This window comes from Myxocyprinus asiaticus, chromosome 35 (assembly GCF_019703515.2).
Source record: "Myxocyprinus asiaticus isolate MX2 ecotype Aquarium Trade chromosome 35, UBuf_Myxa_2, whole genome shotgun sequence".
Lineage (NCBI taxonomy): Eukaryota > Metazoa > Chordata > Actinopteri > Cypriniformes > Catostomidae > Myxocyprinus > Myxocyprinus asiaticus.
Genome location: NC_059378.1, coordinates 6,724,911 through 6,749,122, shown reverse-complemented (window position 1 = coordinate 6,749,122; position 24,212 = coordinate 6,724,911). Strand labels below are relative to the sequence as shown.

The 24,212-nt window shown below is 36.8% G+C and overlaps 1 protein-coding gene across 2 annotated transcripts in view; it reads right to left on the bottom strand.

Moving 5' to 3' along the window:
• Nucleotides 1–24,212, bottom strand: part of LOC127426171 (IQ motif and SEC7 domain-containing protein 1-like) — a 295,619-nt gene that overhangs the window by 214,228 nt on the left and 57,179 nt on the right. The gene's annotated exons all lie outside the window — the stretch shown is intronic.

The following is a 24,212-nucleotide window of genomic DNA, read 5'->3' as shown; positions in this document are numbered from 1 at the left end:
AAAAAAATTTGCATTGCATGCCAAAGGCACAATTTAAAAGGAAAACACCTCTGCTCTATGTGTATAAATTAAGCAAAAAGGTAGGTAAGGATGTGCCAAATTGTGAGTAAGTCCACTGTGAGGTAACCACTTCAGCTGGCAGGGATCTACCAGGGTCTACCAGGGTGGCATGGGGTGGCAACTGCCACCCTACAAAAAAGCATCTGCCACCCCAGCATTTGGTATCCCAATGTATAAAATATAAATGCTAGTACATTATAATTGATGTTGGCATTATGTACAGGTTTATTCATGTCAAACTGCCTCAACTCTAACCAAATGCAAAAATGACTACACGGACCGATCGTGTGATTGATTACAGCAGCGGCCAATCGCGTACTTGCTACTGCAGTGCATGCACAGTGTTTAAAAGTAGCATTTTAGCTTTTTCATTGGAGGTCTAAATATAATGATTTCTATTTACTTCTTTATTTAATTAGTATTATTTTCTTTTTTCTTAAGACAATTTATAATCACATTTTTATCAAACTGCACAATGATGACTCTGACATTACAGATCTTACAGCTTCATTTTCTGTTAAAGCATGATTTTTGTAAAGCTGGAAAAAAATACAAATAAAAAAAATCTCGCTAACACATACAGTATATAGCTCATATATTCCATATATGTTACCATGGCTGAAACGCTGTATTGACCAGTCAGCATCCAGGACTGACTAGGTTTTAGAAATTAGTTTATAGCATAATACATGATAGAAAGGTAAGCTGCTGAAATCAACCCAGGGACAGGTATGGTTCCCTTTAAATTCATACAGTTCAACCATTTTTTGATTCTTCCAAAGATAGCATTCTCAATTATATAAATACTCATTGACAATCACATTCTCTATCAGCAGGCTCTACAGCATATTTGCTGCTCTCTCTATGTGATGGAGAACTGTAATATTCACACATGTGACTGCTGATTACCTCAGGCGTCCCCTAGCCAATGCCCTTGTTTAATAATTGACAAGTTTACCTTTGAGGCAAAGCTTTGTTAGAGACTCTATGCTTCTTATTAAACTGAAGCAGCCAATGGCCTATTGTAGCTCAGAGACAGGTGTCAGAGCGCTTTACAAAATGGTCAAACACACAATAAAAAATGGCCTTAAGCCAGAGGGCTGTTGAGGTGATCACTGTGTCAATATCAGTATTGTGTACTTCATCCACTTGACCGTAGGTGCTTATTTGAGGGTGGGCAATATTGACATGTCCCTATCAATGTCGAGAAACATTTATTTGCCCCTACTAATAACTGAGTTGACTCTAAATGTGTAAACAGAATGTTAGCCTTGCATACAGAATTCTCAAAAAGATGCAATGAAAGTGAATGGTGACTGATGCTAACATTCTGGCTAACATCTCCTTTTATGTTCCACTGAAGTCATACAGATTTGGAACAACATGAGGGTGAGTAAATGATTACATAATTGTCATTTTTGCAGTCATTTAAGTTTCCCTCTAAACAATGACCACAATATCTTAATTTATAAGACAATTTAGCAGGGATGCAGACAGCCCATGAGGGCCTTAGATTCATTATGATGGTTTAGTGAGTGTTCGTTTTATAATAGTGTTGTGATCGTGCAAGGCAAATATAATACAGTATTAGGCAAAGGAAGCAATTAGGCAAATGAAGGAATGCAAGAGGGGAAAAGAAGAGATTTGGCTCAGATCCACAATGTCACAAATGCACCTACACTAAACTGCAGTTTGCAGTGTCTATTAGGACAAAATGGAGCAAATTGATCTCACATTAATGTACTTGTTGAAATGATGAGGTTGTCATTTTTTTAATTATTATTATTATTTAACAGCGTGCAACAATGACCACCCAGTTTTTCAGTTATCTTGGATTCTAAAGTATTTGTTTTAAACCATGAAGAAAAAGAAAAAAAAAAAACAGCTCTAAGATGTATCAAAACATTGCAAACTTTGATTTAAAGCTAAAATTATAAGAAAAAAAAAGAAAAAAGAAAAGAAGACAAAGACAAAGGTACAAGACCGTGTACTTCAATTCTTCCATCAAACCAAACCAAACAAATTAAATGACAGTACCATATAAATCTTTTGATTTATATGAGAAATACTCCAACCAACCCATCTGGCACCAACAATCATGCCACGGTCCAAATCACTGAGATCACACTGAGATCACATTCCCCATTCTGATGGTTGATGTGAACATTAACTGAAGCACCTGAACCGTATCTGCATGATTTTATGCACTGCACTGCTGCCACATGATTGGCTAATTAGATAATCACATGGATGATTGTTGGTACCAGACGGGCTGGTTTGATTATTTCTGTAACTGCTGATCTCTTGGGATTTTCACACACAACAGTCTCTAGAATTTACTCCGAATGGTGCCAAAAAACAAAAAAAAAATTCAGTGAGCGGCACTTCTGTGGACGGAAATGCTATTCTGAGATGCGGATTGGCGCTGTTTTGGCGACATGAGGGGGAGCTACACAATATTAGGCAGGTGGTTTTAATGATTGATAAAAAAAAGTGTAATTTTTTTTAATGGTGATTAACACATTCACAACTAATACAGTATAAATCAGCATAAACACTTGTTGGAAGAGCGGAAACTTTTTAATGTGTTTGCTAGGGCTGTCAAATAAAAATTTGAATTTCGAATATTCGTCGAATTGAAGAAAAAAATGCACATGAATCCAGGGCGTGCTGAGTGACTCCAGTCAGGCTTCCTAAGCAACCAATTGGCCCGGTTGCTAGGGTGGGTAGAGTCACGTTGGGTTAACCTCCTCGTGGTCGCCATAATGTGGTTCTCGGTCTCGGTGGGGTGCGTGGTGAGTTGTGCATGTATGCCGCCGAGAATAGCATCTAGCCTCCACACACGCTAGGTCTCCGTGGTAAAGCGCTCAACAAGCCATGTGATGAGATGCGCGGATTGGCGGTCTCAGACGTGGAGGCAACTGAGATTCGTCCTCCACCACCCGGACTGAGACGAGTCACTGCGCCACCAGGAGGACTTAAGAGTGCATTGGAAATTGGGCATTCCAAATTGGGAAGAAAAGGGGAGAATTTTTTTTTTTTAAATGCACATTCGAATGATAAAACTGTGTATTCGAATTTTGGATTTGTGCAAAGCACTGACGATGACTTCAGATCGATCGCATTCTTGTGCTAAAAAAGGATAGACACAGCGCAACAACTACAGTTTAACAGAAAGCAGGTGTCTCAATATGCTTTTTAAATTTCTTTTTAATTAGCCACAGCATCTAAGAAATAGCGCTCCTACACGAGACGCATAAACAAAAACAAAGAAAAACAAATGGATGGTTGCAATAGCGTTCAGTGTGAACAGCCCCTTACAGTTGGTGGAGGTACTTGGCCATTGCGTCTTGCTCTCTTAATAAGCGTTTCTCAGATTAAGCAATGAGATTTTTTTAAACGCTTTGTCAGTGTGAACAGCCCCTTACAGTTTGAGCAGCACCTGGCCTGGGCTCATAGTCTGAGCCGCTTCACCACCGAGTTCAGCTGAGTACCACTGCTATCTGGGAATATTTGTGGCGTTTGTATGATGTTAATTGATAAATGAAAGCTATATGTGACATTATTTTTGAAGAAATCTTCACTATGCAACCTTTTTCACAAATGCCTAAAACTTTTGCACAGTATGTATATCAATAATATATTAAATAATAATAATTTTAATAATAATAATATTTAAATAGGCCTATCTGAGGCATACTTTATATACAGAAGCTATAGCCTAATTGTAATAGTTACATCAGGTATTAGTTTTGACGCACATCCGGTTTAAGCAATGCCCACATTCAGTTCTATCCGAATACAGATACAGATAATTTTGTCATAGCAACAGATACAGATACAGATACAGATAATGACTTCGCTGCACCCCCCTAGTACAAAACAAGCCCAGATGGGACTTGTGACAGAAATCAAGTATTTTTCAGCCTATGTAAGATGGATTTTAATTACCACAGAAGCATGTCAAGTCTTAACTATAACCAAAATGCAGAATCAGTTGTTGTGGTTCAAAGATTGATGCTGGTACTGTCGTTGCCGCCCTAACACGAATCATGAATGCAGCTTGACGATTACTGTAGCACAGTGGATAGAGACAGTCTGCAGGCAGATTAATATTGTGGAGGAAGAGAGTTTAAGAGATTTAAAGCCCACTGCAATGAATTAGCAACCTATGTGAAGATTGATTCCTTCAAATACTCAACCTCCCACTTTGACTTTGGGAAACATTTAATGTTAATTGAATTGGTGCTATTTTAGTGCATTTCTATCTTTATACCATGGAAGGCTTTGTTTGGATATTGTTAATAAAGCATTACATTGTCACATATTGTAATAAGTACAAATTGTAATTTCTTTCATAAGATGGAAATAAATGCATTTTTACAGGAAAAGAAGTATATATAGTGTCAAATGTCAGCACTTTCCAAATCTGCGATTAATCGCGATTAACTAAAAAAAATTATGCGATTAATTGCGATAAAAAAAATTTAATCGACTGACAGTACTAATTCAAATATACAAGTAATCTGAGAGTATAGAGAGACCAACTCGTTTATATATATTATACAATGCATTCATGGAAGAGGGCGGTCACCACTGTGCTTTTTTGCTGCAAATTTCCATTGGTAACAGCGACTTCTCTGATTGGTGTGTTTCTTTACTATGAGTTCAGCTATTAAACAATTTTATTTAAATGAAGTTGAAATGCAACATTTAACCAGGAAACTAGAGCTTACACGTGCCATTATGTTCAAAAACACTTCCCGCTTTGGCCACTAGGGGCAGTGTTTCGAATTTCAGTAAGCACAGACCAAGTTTGGCTCTAGAAGAGTCAACTTACTGTTTCCAAATTCACAGTGAGATCAGGCTGTGAAATGACAGTGACTTGTGCCTTCAACAGAAGCATATATTATTACTTAATGTCAGAGTGCATGGGAGGTATTATGATATCATTAAAAATCATTTTCTTTATGGAAAAAATGGGTTTTTACTTCTGGGACCCTCCTGTTGCACTCTACAGCAGCAGCAACAACAACAACAATCATCATCCCAGCAAAGTTCAAACCAAAACCATGTCATTGCACATGATTGCAATAACTTAAAAGTCACACTAGGAAACATGAAACATTGGGCAGAGGATGGGTATTAGACTGGCTAGAAGACACAACCATACCCTTGACAGAAATTAAATTTTCTTTATAAAAAACAACTTTTTTTTTCATTTTCCTCTCTTTGCCAGCAGAAATTCTATGCTCTCAGAAGACAGATATACAGATTTTGATTACAGATCTCAAGTTAGCTCTGGTTAACCACCCGACATTTGGAATGTCATCTAAAGCTATACTCCAATGTGTCTGGACAACCAAACCGGGTCAGACTTTAAATAAACTACAAATAAAACAGATAATCTGAGGTATTTTTATATTATGAATATGTATTAATTTAATAACATGAATTATGTAGGAAGGATTCTCCCTTAATAAATGTAATTTTAAAGGTGCACTCAGTATTTTTCCCCTCATTAAAAAAGTTTTACCTCTAAAGAAAGGAATAGTACTTATTTATGTTTAAAGTCATGTACACTTGCATAAGATGAAGATTCCAGTATTATCAGTGGCTTAATATAAGCTGTTTAATTTATTGACAGGGACCTAGTCTGCCAAATGTGGGCCACCATGTTGGGATAACATGACCAGCTGAATACTACTTATTTTATCTCAGTAACCCTCCAATTATCAAACACTTTCACTCACTGAATACATTAATAATGTCTGACTGCAAATATGGTATTTCTACAATGATATCAGCAACAGACTATTGCCTTTGCACAATGCTGCATCCATTCCAAGCCGATAAGTGTTAATATAAGTCCAAAATGACATATCGGCCAGGGCCAAATAAACGACTGAGTGCACCTTTAAAAGGAACAACAATTATGATATGCATCATTAAAAGCTAATTCCTTAAAGGAATATTCCAGGTTCAATACAAAGTTAAGCTAGATCAACAGAATTTGTGGCATAATGTTGATTACCACAAAAATTAAATTTAAACTTGTCTCTCCTTTTCCTTAAAAAAAAAAATGTGAGGTTCCAGTGAGACACTTACAATGGAAGTGAATGAGGCTAATCCGTAAATGATAAAATAATAACTGTTTCAAATTATATCCACAAGACGTAAACAATATGCATGTCAACATGATTTTAGTGTGATAAAATCACTTACTAACCTTACTGTATAAAGTTATATCCAATTTTACAACTTTGTTGCCATGACGATGTAATGCTGCAAACCCTAAAAACTATGTTTAAAATATTTTACAGCTCAAATAATACACAAGTTTTAACAGAAGAATGAATGTAAGTGCTTTTTTAAAATGATAAGCTTCACATTTCTGCCTTTAAACCCTCCAAATACCAGCCCCATTCACTTCCTTTGTACAGTAAGTCCCTCACTGTATCCGTGATTAATTTTTTTTTTTTTTTTTTGTAAAGAAAAGGAGGGATGAGTAGAAATTCATTTTTGTGGTAATCAACATTATGCATCAAATGCCGTCAATTGAGCTTAACTTGTATTGAACCTGGAAAATTCCTTTAACAAGTTCAGCCTATTCAAGCCTAACAGACCTGAAGTCCTACAGCTCCACACTGCTATGCACCCACTGTTTTTAGTGAATTCTGTCTTCCAGCTCCAAATGTTCAAAGCAATATTAATAAGCATCACCTTCAGTGCAAATTAAATGCCATCTTCATATTAAAAGTCAGGGAAAAGGTATAACACTCTGATAAACCAGAATACTCAAGAGATCATCAAAAGAAAGTGAGGAAAGTAAGATCAGTTCTTAACCAGACAGCAGTTCAAAAAAGAGAGAAAAAAAAAAGTTCTGCGTTTGGGGCTTTTTAAGTGGGGAGAGTTTGGACTCCCTCCACAAAGTGTGAGACAAGCACAAATCTAACATCACAGCTCCAGCACTTCAAAGACGTGGCAGTGCCTCCCCACAGCAGTGGCCATGGAACAGATGTGTGAGAAAAATGCTGCACAGCAATCGTTTTGTGGCCTCCAGTGACTCCCGAATAACAGTCCACATGATGAAGGACACAAATATAGCACAAACTGAAGGTCTTGGTGTGTAGTCAGCGACAAAATCCTCAGTGTACGACACTAAATTTGAAACCAAGCTAAAAGGGATAGTTCACTCAAAAAGAAAATTCTGTTTTCATTTCCTCACCCTTATGTTGTTGTTCCAAACCCGTATGAAACACTAAGATGTTTTGAAGAACGATGACTCTTTTTCCCATGCAATGAGGGTGAATGGGAATTGAGGCTGTCAGTCCTTAACATTCAGCCTAACATCTCATTGTGGGTTCAGGTTTGGAACAACCAACATGATCACACAGGAAGCCGACATATTGCTACCGAATGTTCCAATTGACATTGACTCCATTCTGCCGAGTATCTGACAAGTGCCATCTCCCATTAGATTAGGGGTGGGTGATATGACTTAAATCTTATATCATTGAGTAATTTTATATTATGATAATGATATACACTGATCAGCCACAACATTAAAACCACTGACAGGTGAAGTGAATAACATTTATTATCTCATTACAATGGCACCTGTCAAGGGGTGGGATATATTTGGCAGCAAGTGAACAGTCAGTTCTTGAATTTCATGTGTTGGAAGCAGGAAAAATTGGTAAGTGTAAGGATCTGAGCAACTTTGACAAGGGCCAAATTGTGATGGCTAGACGACTGGGTCAGAGCATCTCCAAAACGGCAGGTCTTGTGGGGTGTTCCCGGTATGCAGTGGTTTGTACCTACCAAAGTGGTCCAAGGAAGGACAACCGGTGAACCGGTCATGGGCACCCAAGTCTCATTGATGCGTGTGGAGAGCAAAGGCTAGCCTGTCTGGTCCAATCCCACAGGAGAGCTACTGTAGCACAAATTGCTGAAAAACTTAATGCTGACCATGATAGAAAGGTGTCAGAACACACAGTGCATCGCAGCTTGCTGCGTATAGGGGCTGCGCAGCCGCAGATCAGTCAGATTGCCCATGCTGACCCCAGTCCACTGCCAAAAGCGCCTACAATGGGCATGTGAGTATCAGAACTGGACTATGGAGCAATGGAAGAAGGTGGCCTGGTCTGATGAATCACATTTATTTTAGATCATGTGGAAGGCCGGGTGCATGTGCATCGTTTACCTGGGGAAGAGATGGCAATAGGACACACTATGGGAAGAAGGCAGGCCGGCGGAGGCAGTGTGATGCTCTGAGCAATGTTCTGCTGGGAAACCTTGGGTCCTGGCATTCATGTTGATGTTACTTTGACACGTACCACCTACCTAAATATTGTCGCAGACCACGTACACCCCTTCATGGCAACAGTATTCCCTGATGGTAGTGGCCTCTTTCAGCAGGATAATGCGCCCTGCCACACTGCAAAAAATGTTCAGGAATGGTTTGAGGAACATGACAAAGAGTTCAAGGTGTTGACTTGGCATCCAAATTCCCCAGATCTCAATCCGATTAAGCATCTATGGGATGTACTGGACCAACAGGTCTGATCTATGGAGGCCCCACCTTGCAACTTACAGGACTTAAAGGATCTGCTGCTAACGTCTTGGTGCCAGATACCACAGGACACCTTCAGAGGTCTTGTGGAGTCCATGACTCGACGGGTCAGAGCTGTTTTGGTGGCACGAGGGGGACCTACATGATATTAGGCAGGTGGTGTTAATGTTGTGGCTGATCGGTGCATTTCACAATATAGTTAAATTTTTCTAAAACATCAATACAAATTGGTTCATATATTAAAAAACGATATTGTAATGCCTATTTTTTAAATAATCCAATCAGTGAATTAAATACTTTATAAATTAAAACTACTTCCTCTTTTATAATTTTCTCTTTATTTTGAACTTGACAAGCATAGTCAAAGTAAAAAAATCTGCAAGCCTACAAGCTTAGCATAAAACAGCATAACGCGCGATCCATAGACATTCTATGGGCGGAACTGTCTTAACATGCTAAAGTTGACCGTTATACTCTCTCCTATGATAGAGCCACGGAGGTTGTTATCTCATTAAATAAAAGAATCTCTGACAGTGCTTCCCTGTCAGTGATAAAATGATGGGGAAAGGAGCTCTTAGTGCTATTTTATTTATAAAAACAAGCCCAGATGGGACTTGTGACAGAAATCAAGTATTTTTCAGACTATGTAAAGCAAATGGTGAGTTCAAAGCGGCGCTCGATGCTGCCGTTGCCGCCCTGGCACGAATCATGAACGCAGCTTCAAGATTGCTGTAGGAAAGCGGATAGCCACAGTCTACCGGCAGAATCATATTGTGGAGGATGGCAGTTTAAGAGATTGAATGCCCATTGCGATGAATATGCAACCTATGTGGGGACTACTTCTTTCAATTAGTCAAACTCCCACTTAGTCTTCGGGAAACGTTTGATGTGACTTGCACTGGTTATATTTTAATGCATTTCTATCTTTATACTGTGGAAGGCTTTGTTTGGAAAATGTTAGTAAAGCACATATTGTTTTGTTTTCTTCCTAAGATGGAAATAAAAAAATTTTGACAAGAAAATAAGTATATAGTGTCAAATTTCAGCACTTTCAAAATTTGCGATTAATCACGATTATCTACAAAAGAATTATGAGATTAATCGAGATTAAACATTTTAATCGACTGACAGCACTAGTTCTAAATCAACCTTACCATAATGCTAAATTTCACATTATGCCACATTTCAGTCTGATGTTGTTGACTAGTATTATTATTATTATTATTATTATTATTTACTTTCCTCAAGAAATTAGACATCTTCTTGAAGCAATGCAACAAAGGAAATAATACATAAGTAAAAAACATTGTCATTAATAAAAAATTTCATTAGGCATGATTTAAGTCATCTCTATAGAGAATTTGAATACCTTAAGGTAAACATGGCAGGTTTGTTTCCTAATATCTAACTTCATTCTAAACAAATTATATTAAGGGTGATGATATGTAGTTTAACACATAATTGTTTGTGCATGACACATCGTTTTAGCTGTTTTCCTCATCAGTGTTGGTTGGAATGTCAGGTTGTCCAGCCGTTTGAGATGTTTGACTTCCTCCATCACGCTTTAAGGTAAAAAATATTTTTGTGGTTTGTGCTGTGTTATCGAGGGAAACTGGATTGAGTAGCGCGAGTGATCACCCTTTGACCTCTCCTGACCCTGGAGCATAAACAGGAAGCCTGCTGGACTCACACACTTGGTATTTCTTTTCTAAAGCCAAAACAATTCCACACAACGGAGGATGCACCTGTTTTTTTTTTTTTACAATCTCCTTCTCATCTTCTTGTTCACAGAGATCAGAGGCAGCCAGCCACAGCTGCTCCGCCTTCCTCCTCCATTTCTTCGACAGAACGTGTACCGCATATGTGTAACGTAAATAGAATACTGTGCAAATGTCTTGCCATGCGGTGTCCATTTTGCGTAACCACAATAGAGACGATCATCCAAAATGTATACCGGTTGTCAAATTTCTACTGGTTTTTCTGGTATATCGCCCACCCCTACATCAGACATTTTTGCATCAATTCAAATGTGTTTATCTTTTCCTGTGGCACTCTGAGCAGCCTCAGAAACACAGGTTCTGGTCCTGTGGGAACCAGGAAGTAATCAAATTTATATAAACATTGGCGAGCATGATTCAGAGATTGCATTTTTCCTCTGAGATTACATTTTTAGGGTTTAGGTGCAGAGTTAATAAAATAGGCATTCCTGTTGAGGAATTTAATCATTTACAACTAAAAACAACTTGCTTTACAACTCGCTTGTGGCACCCCTCTGTGGACATTTCACCCGAAAACTGATGCTCACATGCACCTTTACGTTCAACAACACTTCCAGCTTCGGCCACTGGGGGCAGTGCTTCAAATTTTAGTAAGAACAGATCGATTTCAGCAGCAGAATTTTCGGCCTACGGTTGCCGAATTCACAGTGAGATCAGTCTGCATTTTAAATATGTAAATGCTGTCGATGTTTAGCATTTAGATGGCCTCACAGCTAACAGACATGGACTAAAATCCAAAAAGTGGAGTAGGTTTATATTTATCGTAAAAAAAATGTTTTCGATATCGATGTTAAACATTTGAGTAATTTTCAATATTTAGCCTATGTTCTACATCTAGACGATCGGATCTAGTACATCTCTCTAAAAATGCAAGAAGTTTGGCAAAGTTATACTCACAACTATCTAACTAAATCTCAGTTATGAAATCAGCCAGTTAGGAAGTATTTGCTGGCTATACTAATAGTGAGGTTTGGCTAAGCAAATTGTTTCCTGGTCTAAATATTTTTTCAGTTTTATGGGAAACTGAATGATGGATGCAATATTTAATCTACTGTTGTTTGAACCATCTGTCCAGTTTTTCTGGCCTAATGAAACCACCAGGCCTTTGTTTCAATGCATCAGAGAGAGCTATGTCAATCTAAAGAAACATAACAGTGCAGCTCAATCACCACAATACAAGGTTATAATGACCCTAATTGTTATTGCTCTAATGAGGTCCTATCAAAAGAAATAATAATTTCTAAGCTTGTTTTAATGGCATGCTTATGAACACAATTAAATCAAAGCATTTAATTTGAATAATAAATCATATCTAGCCATATACCAGAATAGGTTATGTTTAGATTGCTTATTGATATTAATTGTGTTATATAGCTACAGCACATGTGTGGTTGGGGGGGGGGGGGGTGGTCGGTCAAATCACCAGACGCAAGGGATTCTTACCCAGCTCTGTAAGAGAGTATACCATCCAAACAAAACTATCAATACTGCAGCTGTCTGCTCCGGGCGAATGCAGGCCTTCCCAGATTCAGACACAGATAGATATGCTCTGTGTTTGTTGCTGCTTTTACCTTTTAATGGAAAGCCACATTACACCATAAATATTATACTAAATGACTGCTATGACACTAGTTAGGTTGCAAATTTAATTTATACAAAATAGCAGAATATTGCAAAACTATTTGCAGTGTTTTCACCCCCTGTGTTCAACAGAAAAAAACAATCAATTCTGGGAAAATTGGCACAAAATATAAAATTGAAGTAGAAATTTTAGCCACTTGGAAAGCCACTGTGGCTCTTTTATTAAATGTAATAAATTAATTGCATTTTAGAGTTCTAGCGATTAGCGGCAGATGCCTTATGTTTGAGAGCGACAGCGTGTTACTTTATAGAAGCCAGTCATTTTGATGACAGGCTTTGTCCTCTGCATTTTAGAATGACCAGAGCAACATTTGAGATGCTATGCGATGACACTGCTGCTCTGGATAGTCTAATTATGAGCAAAATACTAAGTCATATGACATTTTTGATGCACATCTAGGAATTTATTTGGTAAATGTGTTTCCATCGTAGTTTATGTGCAGTCTTACTTCAAGTGAGCGTTTACGTTGTTTTAAATGCACATTTTGCAAATTTTATTCACATCTTTGTGTTTACGTACAGAATTTCTTTTAATGTAAAACCTCAAAATTTGCACCCAGCTATAACCATGAATGGCAAATATGACCCTTAAGGTGTGATATTTCCTACACTTAAGACAAAAAGATATTCACACTGACTTCTATAATTGGGCAACAACAGAAACTGGGCAGCTGTTTAATCATCCAGCACATTAGCTCCATTCACCAGTCGGATTCAGATACACTGGGAAAATTTGGTCCGCTAATTCATCCTGAGCCAGATGAGCTTTGACGTACATAAAACACCATTTATTTAGGCAACATCACAAAAGCAAGAGGGCTGTTTTATATGAATAGCAGCAGAGGTGTGATTCGGCCACAGGTTATCACAGCCGATATCGGTACAATAACATGATTACGAGTGTGATTTTGCCTTTATACAACAGTTATATAAACAAGAAACTGAAATATCAATTTACCCAAATAAATTTTAATTATTACAATTTTGCTCCAAACAAGTGTGACTTACTTTCTTCCATGGAACACAAAAGAAAAAATTGGGCAAAAAATCTCCACACGTCTTTTCACCATAAAAAAGTGAATAGTGATGTTGTCACACAACACCTTCATCACTGGTTTTGAACGACATGAGGGTGAGTAAATTGACATAATAAATTTTTTTTTTTTTGGGTGAACTACTCCTTTAATATTGAATAACTTTTTAGTTCATGTCCACACTAATATGTTTTCATTTGAAAACGCATCTTTTCCACTACGTTTTGGCTTTCCATCCACACGAGACTTAATTTTTGACAGCGAAAATGACGTATTTGTAATTGTGACACAGTCATGTGATCCATTCAACCCAAAACAATCAAGATGGCGGCCTATGTTGTAGTGACGTTGTTGTGTCTGCTATTCACTTTTATAGCATTATTAAATGTTACTTTATTGTATTCCTTCAAAGGTGACGGGAAGTTTACTCAGAATTGCTGTCTGGCTACGGAACACAAGGACAATTGCGTTTCAGACCGTACATGGAACAGCGATTTTTCGATGCGCAGGAAGATTATTTAAAGGAATAGTTCACCCAAAAATGAAAATTCTCTCATTATTCATATTGCCATCCCAGATGTGTATGACTGTCTTTCTTCAGCAGAACACAAATGAAGGTTTTTAGAAGAAGACAGAGCTCTGCCAAGTCCTTATAATGGAAGTACACGGGTGTCAGCACTTTGATGGTCCAAAAGTCATATTTAGGCAGCATAAAAGTAATCCACGCGACTCCAGCCGATCAATGAATGTCTTCTAAAGCAAATCGATACATTTGTGTAAAAAGTAAATCGATAATTAAAATGTTATTAACTTTTAAAAAACGCTTCCTGCCAGCAGCTGACACGAAGCGTGACTTAAGCTCGTTGGCGAGTTCACGCGAGAATTCGGAAGCGGCGAGCGAGAGTTCGGCCATTTCAAACAGCATCAGAGCCCTGGATGGAAGCGCCAATTTAAAGTCAAAAACATTTTAATTATCTACTTGTTTCTTACATAAACCTATCGATTCGCTTCAGAAGTCACTCATTGATCAACTAGAGTCGCATGGATTACTTTTATGCTGCCTAAATGTGACTTTTGGACCATCAAAGTGCTGACACCTGTGTACATCCATTATAAGGACCTGACAGCTCTATCTTATTCTAAAAGTCTTCATTTGTGTTCTGCTGAAGAAAGACAGTCATACACATCTGGGATGGCATCAGGGTAAGTGAATAATGAGAGAATTTTCATTTTTTAGTGTACTTTTTCTTTAAGAGTTTTCATAAGTTTCAGTGTGGACCAAAAACTTGGAAAACGCTTGAAAACGGCAGTGTATACGGAGAGCGTTTTGAAAACAAAAACACCATTTTCAAATGTATCCGGATTTCTGTGGATGTAGCCTTAGACACAATATGGCCATTTATTTTGTCTATTTTTCTCCGATAACAAAACTAGTTCCAAATAAATGCAAAGCAGGATCAACCATTGTGCAATGCCGAGCAAAGAACGCAGCTTGTCCTATCAAATTAGAAGGACCGGAACAAACCGTTGTATATTTTATAAAACAGATGGTTCTGACTCTGAATTCTGATTGGATAAGCGGCGTTTGAAGCCGTTAACACCGATAAATGCCAACTAAAGCCTTTATCAGCCAAATAACTAAGGACACTGCATAACTGACGCTTAATCATTAATCTTACAATTCAATCAAAATCCTTTAGTTTTAAACATCTCCCACCAAAATCTACTCGGTTTACTCAATTAATACATGACTTGTATTACACAAAGATAACTAATTATATTCCTATATAGTTTTTTTTTCTTCTCTCTATTAACTAACAGTTGCCTTTGGTTTGCTTACTGAAGTCCTAAAGAAAAACCTTGAGAAACATTTTTCAATGAAACAGCTTAATAATGACTTTAAGACATTACAGACATTACAGCATCATTTCTGTAAAGCTGCTTTGAAACGATTATATTGTATTGTGAAAAGTGCTATACAAATAAAAATGACTTGACTTGTGACCACACATTCTATATTACTAAGGTATCAAATTACTACACTGCTTGCCAACTGTACACAGCCTAGAGTTAGGCTAATTAAATATATTACCTTTTTTTAACTAAGGCTATGTCCACAATAATCCGGACACATTTGAAAACAGTGTTTTCGTTTCGAAATGTTCTCCATTACGCTCTTCCCGCCGCTTTTGAAGGGATGCAATGTGAAGGTTGTACAAAGTAACATTTATCTTTAACAACGTTATCAAAGTGGGTAGCAGGCACAACAACGCCGCTACAACATGGGCCGCCATCTTGTTTTGGGTTGAATGGATCCCATGACTGCATCACATGACAACAGATACGTCATCTTTTCCGAAATCTCTGTTTTCCCTGTCCACAACGTGAAGACGGCATTTTAAAATGTATCTACTTAGGAGAGTGTTTTTGAAAAAGTATTTATTGAACATTAGTGTCTGTTATCGTTTTGCTGTTGTTGCTGTTTTATAAAAACAATAAGGCTGTTTGTTAGAGTGATTTTACCACAAGTACAGTAGTGGGCAAAAATATTGGCACCCATGGTAAATATGAGCAAAGAAGGCTGTGGAAAAATCTGCATTGTTTATCCTTTTTATCTTTCATTCAGAAAAATTTGCAAAAATCGAACCTTTAATTGACGTAGAACAATTGAAAGAGGGGAAATATCTCATTATTAAATAAATATTTTTTTCTCCAAAACACGTTGGTCACAATTATTGGCACCCCTAGAAATTCTTATGAGTAAAATATATCTTAAGTATATTCCCCTTCATATTTTACATTTTTTTAGTGCACCTGGGTGACTAGGAACATGAAATTGTTCAGCCATGACTTCCTGTTTCACAGGGGTATAAATATGAGGTAACATAAAGACCAAATTCTCTTAATCATCAATCACAGTGGGTTAAACTAAAGAATATAGTTCTGATGAATGGCAAAAGGTTGTTGAGCTTCACAAAATGGGAAGTGACTATAAGAAAATAGCCAAAGCATTGAAAATGCCTATTTCCACCATCAGCGCAATCATTAACAAGTTCCAATCAACTGGAAATCTTAAGATCCTGGAAAAGTATGTGTGTCTATATTGTCTCCAAGCACAGTGAGGAGGATGCTTCAAGTGGCCAAAGAATCTCCAAGGATCACAGCTGGAGAATTGCAGAAATTAGCTGGGTCTTGGGGTCAGAAAGTCTTAAAAAAATATATTAATAATAATAATTATATATATATATATATATATATATATATATATATATATATATATATATATATATATATATATATATATATATATATCAGACATCACCTACATCACCACAAGTTGTTTGGGAGGGTTTTAAGAAAAAAGCCTCTGCTCTCATCCAACAACAAACTCAAGCATCTTCAGTTTGCCAGACACTACTGGAACTTCAAATGCGACCGGTTTCTATGGTCAGATGAAATAAAAAAAGAGCTTTTTGGCAGCAAACACCAGAGATGGGTTTGGCGCACAGAGAGATGAAGAAATACCCAATGCCCATGGTTAAATGTGGTGCTGGATCTTTAATGTTGTCCTGGATATCTTGTTCGGATACATGGCATCACAGACTCTATCATATACCAACAGATAAAAAATCAAAACCTGGCTGCCTCTGCCAGAAAGCTTACAATGGGCCCTGGTTGGAGCTTCCAGCAGGACAATGATCCAAAACAAACATCAAAATCAACACAAAAATGGTTCACTGACCACAAAATCAAGGTTCTGCCATGGCCATCCCAGTTCTTTGACCTGAACCCCATAGAAAATGTGTGGGGTGAACTCAAGAAGAGAGTCCACCAACATGGACCTCTGAATTTGAAGGCTCTGTAGAGATTATGTGTGGAGGAATGGTCTCAGATCCCTTGCCAGGTGTTCTCCAACCTCATTAGGCATTATAAGAGAAGACTCAGAGCTGTTATCTTGGCAAAGGGAGGCTGCAAAAAGTACTGAATAAAAGGGTGCCAATAATTATGGCCAATGCATTTTGGAAAAAAATATTTATTTAATAATGATATATTCCCCCGTTTCAATTGTTTTACTTCAATTTACTTCAAATTTTTTGAATGAAAGATCAAAAGGATAAACAATGCAGATTTTTTTCACAGCCTTCTTTGCTCACATTTACCATGGGTGCCAATATTTTTGGCCACTACTGTATATTCCTTACCTGTGGTAAAATCACTGTAATGCACAGCCTCAAGAGGCTTTTTGCTTCATTCTTATCTATTTTACTCATTCTTTTCTGAGGGTACATTTCATTACATTTTATTATTACCTGCTGCCCATAAAGAGAATGTTCAGAACAGTCAATGTTTGCACTGGCAAAAATAATTAGAACTGTATTAGAATTAGAATTTTTTAATTAAAATTTAAATGTCAATGGTCTCTATGGGATATTGTGTTGACTTCAGTTTGACACTTCAGGACAAAAGAAAATTGCTCACACCGCAGCACTTCCTTGCCCATGACAGAACCCAAATGGGAGAGCAGACACAAATAAAGCAATTCATTATTATAACACAAACTTCTTGCCAATGTGTTGTTTGAGGCCTGAGAATATAAATAAGTCAAAACCAAGCTCTGTATCATAATGTATCTTTTCATACCCCCACTGGTGAAATAAACTAAATCTCAGCTTTAATCAAAAAGATGAGAAACAGTTCTGACACGTAATAAATCACACCACAAGCTTTTTTTTCTTCTTTCATTATATTAGATCCTGTGATATATAAAACACTGACGCGATGATGATAACCCACCGGCGATTCGTTCACCCTAACTGCATCCCAAACTTTTGGCCAAAACTTTCTTTTCATGGGAAACTTCATATTAAAGCCAAAAATTGAAGTCTTTAGTGGAACAAAAAAGGAGACATTTTGAAGAATGTACTGGTCGCTCTATTCTATGCAACTACAATGAATGGGGCTTTCAAGATTATAAGAGCACCATAAAAGCATCATAAAAGTAGTCCATACAGTTCATGCACTATATTTCAAGTTTTCTGAAGCTATATAATTACTAATGTTGGAAACAGACCAAAGTTACAATGTCAGATTCATGAGCGGAATATAATTTTGAGTCTAATATTTTCAGTGAATCAGTTAATTCACAAAACCGGTCTGAATGATTTGTTCACAAATCAAACAACCCTACTTTGATGATATACATGCCAAAAAGAGGGCGGATGTCAAAATTTTCAGTCAACAATGACTTTTAGTCTGTTTCCGTTTATAGCTATCATAGAGCTTCAGAAGACTTGGAATATAGTGCACAAGTCATATGGACATCTTTCCCAGCAGAAAATATATAATACAACCTGCAATCTTTCATTAGTTTGAAACTATGGTCCTAATAAACTGCCCAACGTGGTCTTCTGCTGTTGTAGCCCATTCGCCTCAAGGTTCGACATATTGTGCATTCTCACTACAATTGTACAGAGTGGTTATCTGAGTTACCGTAGCCTTTCTGTCAGCTTTAACCAGTCTGGCCATTCTCCACTGTTGACCTCACTCATCAACAAGGCGTTTACGTCCGCAGAACTGCCGCTCACTGGATGTTTTTTTGGCACCATTCTGAGTAAACTCTAGAGACTGTTGAAAATCTCAGGAGATCAGCAGTAACAGAAATACTCAAACCAGCCCGTCTGACACCAACAATCATGCCACGGTCGAAATCACTGAGATCCAATTTTTTCCCCATTCCGATGGTTGATGTGAACATTATCTGAAGCTCCTGACTCGTATCTGTATGATTGTATGCATTGCACTAATACCACTCAATTAGCTGATTAGATAAATCGCACGGATAAGTAGTTGTACAGGTGTTCCTAATAAAGTGCTCAGTGAGTGTACATATCAGCTTCCATCGAAAAATTCCCTCACAGACCACCATTAGTGTATTTCTCTGTATCTCTGTTTCTTTTTGCTAAATTTCGTTTCATTTTCTAGCTGGGTAAAAATATATAAACATTATTTTGAATAATGTTTGGTGTGTTTTTCATGTCATGCAGGTTGTTTTCATTCAGACAGTAACGATAGAACACAACCACAAATTTTAGTCATGCCAAAATACAGTTACTGTACTGCCCCCCGTGTACTTCATCCTGGAGCCGACACTGATGTTACCTAACCTGGCTTACATAAATAACAGACACATAGAATTAGAATGCCCAGTTAAAAGCCATCCACCCATGGGTGCAGTCCTGAAAGTACTGGCCAATTCCTGTAGCTGACTGAAGCTCCCTATGCCAATTTAAGGTCACCAAGAGCCAGGTCTTCATTTGCTTCCCTCTCTCCTCTCTTCCCATTAAATCTGAAAATTGTTTAATCCAAGAGGGCAATGAAATTAACCTTTTCACCTGCCAACACCTGGAAGGCAAATCACATTTTCAAACTGTATGAAAAAGGTTTGCTTCTGCTTAAACCTAATTTTACCCTTCACACATTCGATGGGCAAAATCATTCATAAAGGCCATAGATATGTTTTACTCAAATAAGTAGGCCTGTCAATTTAACACATTTAGTACAATCAGTGATTACATAAAATAACACGATAAAACATTTACATCATTTAATCATGTACTCTGACCTACCAAACCACACCTACCAAGAGCATGCAGCACAGAATGAGAAAGAAGCCATTCACACAGGACACATTCATGTGTTTCAAAACAGCTAGATGGATGACTATAGAAAGGAACAGAATGGCATCTTAAAGGAACAGTTCACCCAAAAATGAAAATTCTCTCATCATTTACTCACCCCAGATGTGTATGACTTTCTTTCTTCTGCAGAACACAAACGAAGATTTTTAGAAGAATATCTCAGCTCTGTAGGTCCATACAATTCAAGTAAAAGCTCATAATGGCAGTATAAAGGAAATTCATAAGATTCCAGTGATTTAATCCATGTCTTCTAAAGCGATCCAATTGATTTTGGTTGAGAGCAGACCAAAATGTAATTTACTTTTTACTATACATTTTGCCAATTGCAGTCTCTAGGCACGATCATTATTTCAATCTCGATTACACTTCCTAGTGCTTGACGCACACGCAGAGCACTAGATGGCGCTAAGAAGTGTAATCGAGCTTAAACTCATGATCGCCATGGAGACTGCAGAAGTACATCTGGTCTGATCTCATCCAAAACTGATTGGATCGCTTCAGAAGACATGGATTAAACCACTGGAATCTTATGGTTTACTTTTATAATGCCTTCATGTGCTTTTTGGAGTTTCTAGTTTTTATACCCCATTCACTTGCATTGTTTGGACCTACATAACTGAGATATTCTTTTAAAAAGCTTTGTGTCGGTTCTGCAGAAGAAAAAGTCATACACATCTGGGATGGCATGAGGGTGAGTAAATGATGTGAGAATTTTCATTTTGGGGTGAATGATTCCTTAAAAACACAGCGCTCATGGCTTACAACTTTAAGGAAAAGAGAAAAACTTTTAACATCCAAAAATACTTCAGTTTTGAAGACACCATTGAAAAAAAATCTTTAAGAACTAAGAAATCAATATGGAATAAAAGCTTCATTTTACATGAATTCAGCAGCTTTCGTTCAGATTTACTCTCTGAATATAAATGGTGATTATTTAAGCCATTTTCTTTCTCTGCAGGTCTCTCTTTTATTCGACGACAGGGGTTAATGCCTGACTGTGCAGCAAATGTAAGACTTTGCTGTTTCAAATGGGCCCAAGTCTCTATCTAAGGCCAATTGAATTTCTATTGATCCTTGTGTCCTCGGTACATAGTAAAATGCCCTAGCGGAGTGCAGTCGATTAAACAGAAATACCCGTTTAACCACCATATTCGAATCTAATCGAAATAACACTTAGCTAGGTGGATATGTATCCAAGGTTATTCATGTTTGAAGGAACCACGTTAGCCCATATCAGGTGGTCTTCACCTCTCCCGCCATAGAAAAGTGGTAACAATTTATCGCTGCACTGGATTCTGAAAGTTCAGGGTACATCCATTTGGCGTGGACCTCAATTCTAATGAAACATGTTGCAATGTGAGCAGTCAAGCCTGGCAGGGACTAAAAATTACCTACTTCACACGTGGCAAGTTCCAACACACTGTAAAAATGCAAGAATTAGGGTTTGCACACTTTTGGACCAAATTAATTTGCATGACTTTTCCAGTCATCTGCAATTGCTGAAAAGTGAATTTTTTTAATATCATCATATACAATAGAGGGTTCACTGCCAAAGAGCAATTTCTAGCCAAATAAATATTTGACAGCTAATCATAACTAGAACATTTTACATGGACATTGATTCACTAATTCATTTCCATGACTTTTTAAGATATGATTGATTTCCATTACTTCAGCAGGCCAGGAACTCTCAATTCCCTGATATTCCCAGGTTTTCCATGACCATGACCTGATGATGAATCTGCAAATAGCTTCTAATAGATAATCTATGGCTATATTACATTTGTCTTATGATTAATTTTCCAAGTGGGCCATTATGGTACAGCACAGGCAGCTGTTTTGATCGCATGCAAAGGCCACTAAAAAGCTACTCTAATGAGAACTATGCCTGATAAAATGGACCCAGAACTGCAGTTTTAGGTCTTGTAACATACATTCCACACTACTAACAACTTTTTGAAGGCTTGGCCCATAAGAACACATCTAAAAAATTTTTATTTGGAGGCAAAATCAATTGTAACATCGCCTGAAATATTGATCAACTTTGGTGGGGTTCCTTGCTTTGTGGCATTATCTCCGAATGTAATTTGCTAAAAAATAGTAAATATCAGACTCCAATAAGTTAATGAATTCCAGACATATACACTGTGGATTGTGATATCTTTCCCCTGATGTTGTCTTCTGGCATCTGTACCATCAAAAATAAACTTTTATACTAAAACTTACTAAAGTCATTAATTATGTAAAATGTGAATGATCTATAGTAGTTTCTTTTTTTTTCTTCTTTTTCTCATATAATAGAGTCTCCTGGACATCTCAGTCTATTGGCAAACCACAATGCCAAAAAGCAAATGTAATAAACTAAGAGCATCGCTTTGATATTTGATTAGAGGACTGTATCAAATAATTTTACCAGCGCTGTTTGGCATATCATTGGATGGCAAAAAAAAAAAATGCAGGACTAAAACACCTCCTTGATAAAAATATCAAAATGTATGCAATCTAATTAAATAAATCTAATGAAGCCTGAGACCAGTAAAATGGTTTTACAGTCTTTAAAGCATGAAGCAACATGAAATCAAATGTAAGTGAAATCTGTCACTTACATTTGGTTTTCTGTGAAGTATTAAACAATATCCTGCTGAAGTCAAGTACAATATGCATCTATTACTTTTAAGATTAATCTTTGAGCATTAGATGTTTTGTATTGATTATTTCTGAATTGATTAATTATGTAATTGGCTTGACACATATTTACCTGACTAATAAATTGTTAAACTTGATTCTATTCTGACCTATTCTGAAATGATTTGCTTTAGTAGATTACGTTAAATTCTTGTTACCGCAAATCTGTGATCAGGGTTATTACATACTAAGACCCAATATCTGATGGAGCATGAAGCCCATCAACTGGGATCTTAGCTTTCTGATTAACCATTTGGCTTTAGTAAAGTGTAATAGACTGTATAGGCTAAATAAAATACTATTTGGGACAATTTTATGTTGATCAACCTGTCCAAATAGTATTAGTCATGACCCATGTTTAATGTTAATACTATTCTAGTCAAGTGTAATAGGAAACTATAGAACTAAACAAAACTACTATTTGGATAATGTTATGTTGGTTGGCCTATCCCAACTAGTATTAGTCACTTACCTCTGTCTAGAGATAATATTACATTAAGTGCTATAGAGCTAAGTTAAACTACTATTTAGAAATAGATAAGCTGTGGTAGTAATCATTCTAAATAGTATTAGTCATTTACCTCTGGCTAAAGATCAAACTGACAAGTTTGTGAGCATGGGATCCTTGCAAATCTGCCGGCACGAGACCCTAAGCAACAGAATTTGAATAAACGAATGCAATTTAAAATGATAGAATTGACTAGAATAATCAAGTATCCAAATCTAGAAAAGATCTCAATTGATGATCAGTAATAATTGGAATCTCAAGCTAAATTCGAGGTCTAATACAATTGGAGTCAGATTAAATTATGAATGGAGTCAGATTCGGTCTTAACTAAATAAAATAGTTATGGCGCTACAGCAACATGCGCACAAAATAGACGAACATGCCGATACCTTAACCACTTTGCTGGATTCCACCATTGGGCCAGCAAAGTGGCATTTTTACATAGCACATTCTGATAATTTAAACATGTCACCAAATAACACAGCAGGTATTGTTGCAATTGTCAGAGCATCGGTTAAAATGGGTTGAAAATTATAAATCGGTTACAATTTACAATAAGGTTCCATTCGTTAACATTAGTTAATCCATTAGGTATCATGAACAAACATTAAACAACATACTGTTTACAGCATAAATCTTTGTAAATGTTAGTTTACAAAAATACTGTTCATTGTTAGTTCATGTTATTTCATACGGTATTAACTGATGTTAACATATAAATGTCTTTTTTTTATGTTTTAGTATATGTTGAAATTAACATTAACCAAGATTAATAAATGCTTGTAGGGTTAGGTTAGGTGTAAGGTTAAGTACTGTTTGTTGTAAGTTCATGTTAACTTATGTAGTTGACTAGTGAAACCTTACTGTAAAGTGGTACTGGTAAATCAGTAATGTTTTGCCCCATATGCCACCGTTTTCCCAGCAAAAATATGTTTATGAATTTGTATAGTAGCTGTCAAGTAGTTAAATTGAAGCTGTATAACTGCCAGATATTACTGCAAATGTCTTAATTAAAAATTAAATGTAATGGTAAATTAATGTAAAATTAGAAAAATTCAACATTCCAACATTAGGTTGCTCTAAAAGTATTTTAAGATCTATGCATTTTAATTTCATCAAATTGAAATGAGTTATCTTTAACAAAATTATTATTTTATTTTATTATAATTATATTATTATTTTTAAGTTTTATCAATATAATTTTAAGATAACACAATTATGAAATATGAAATT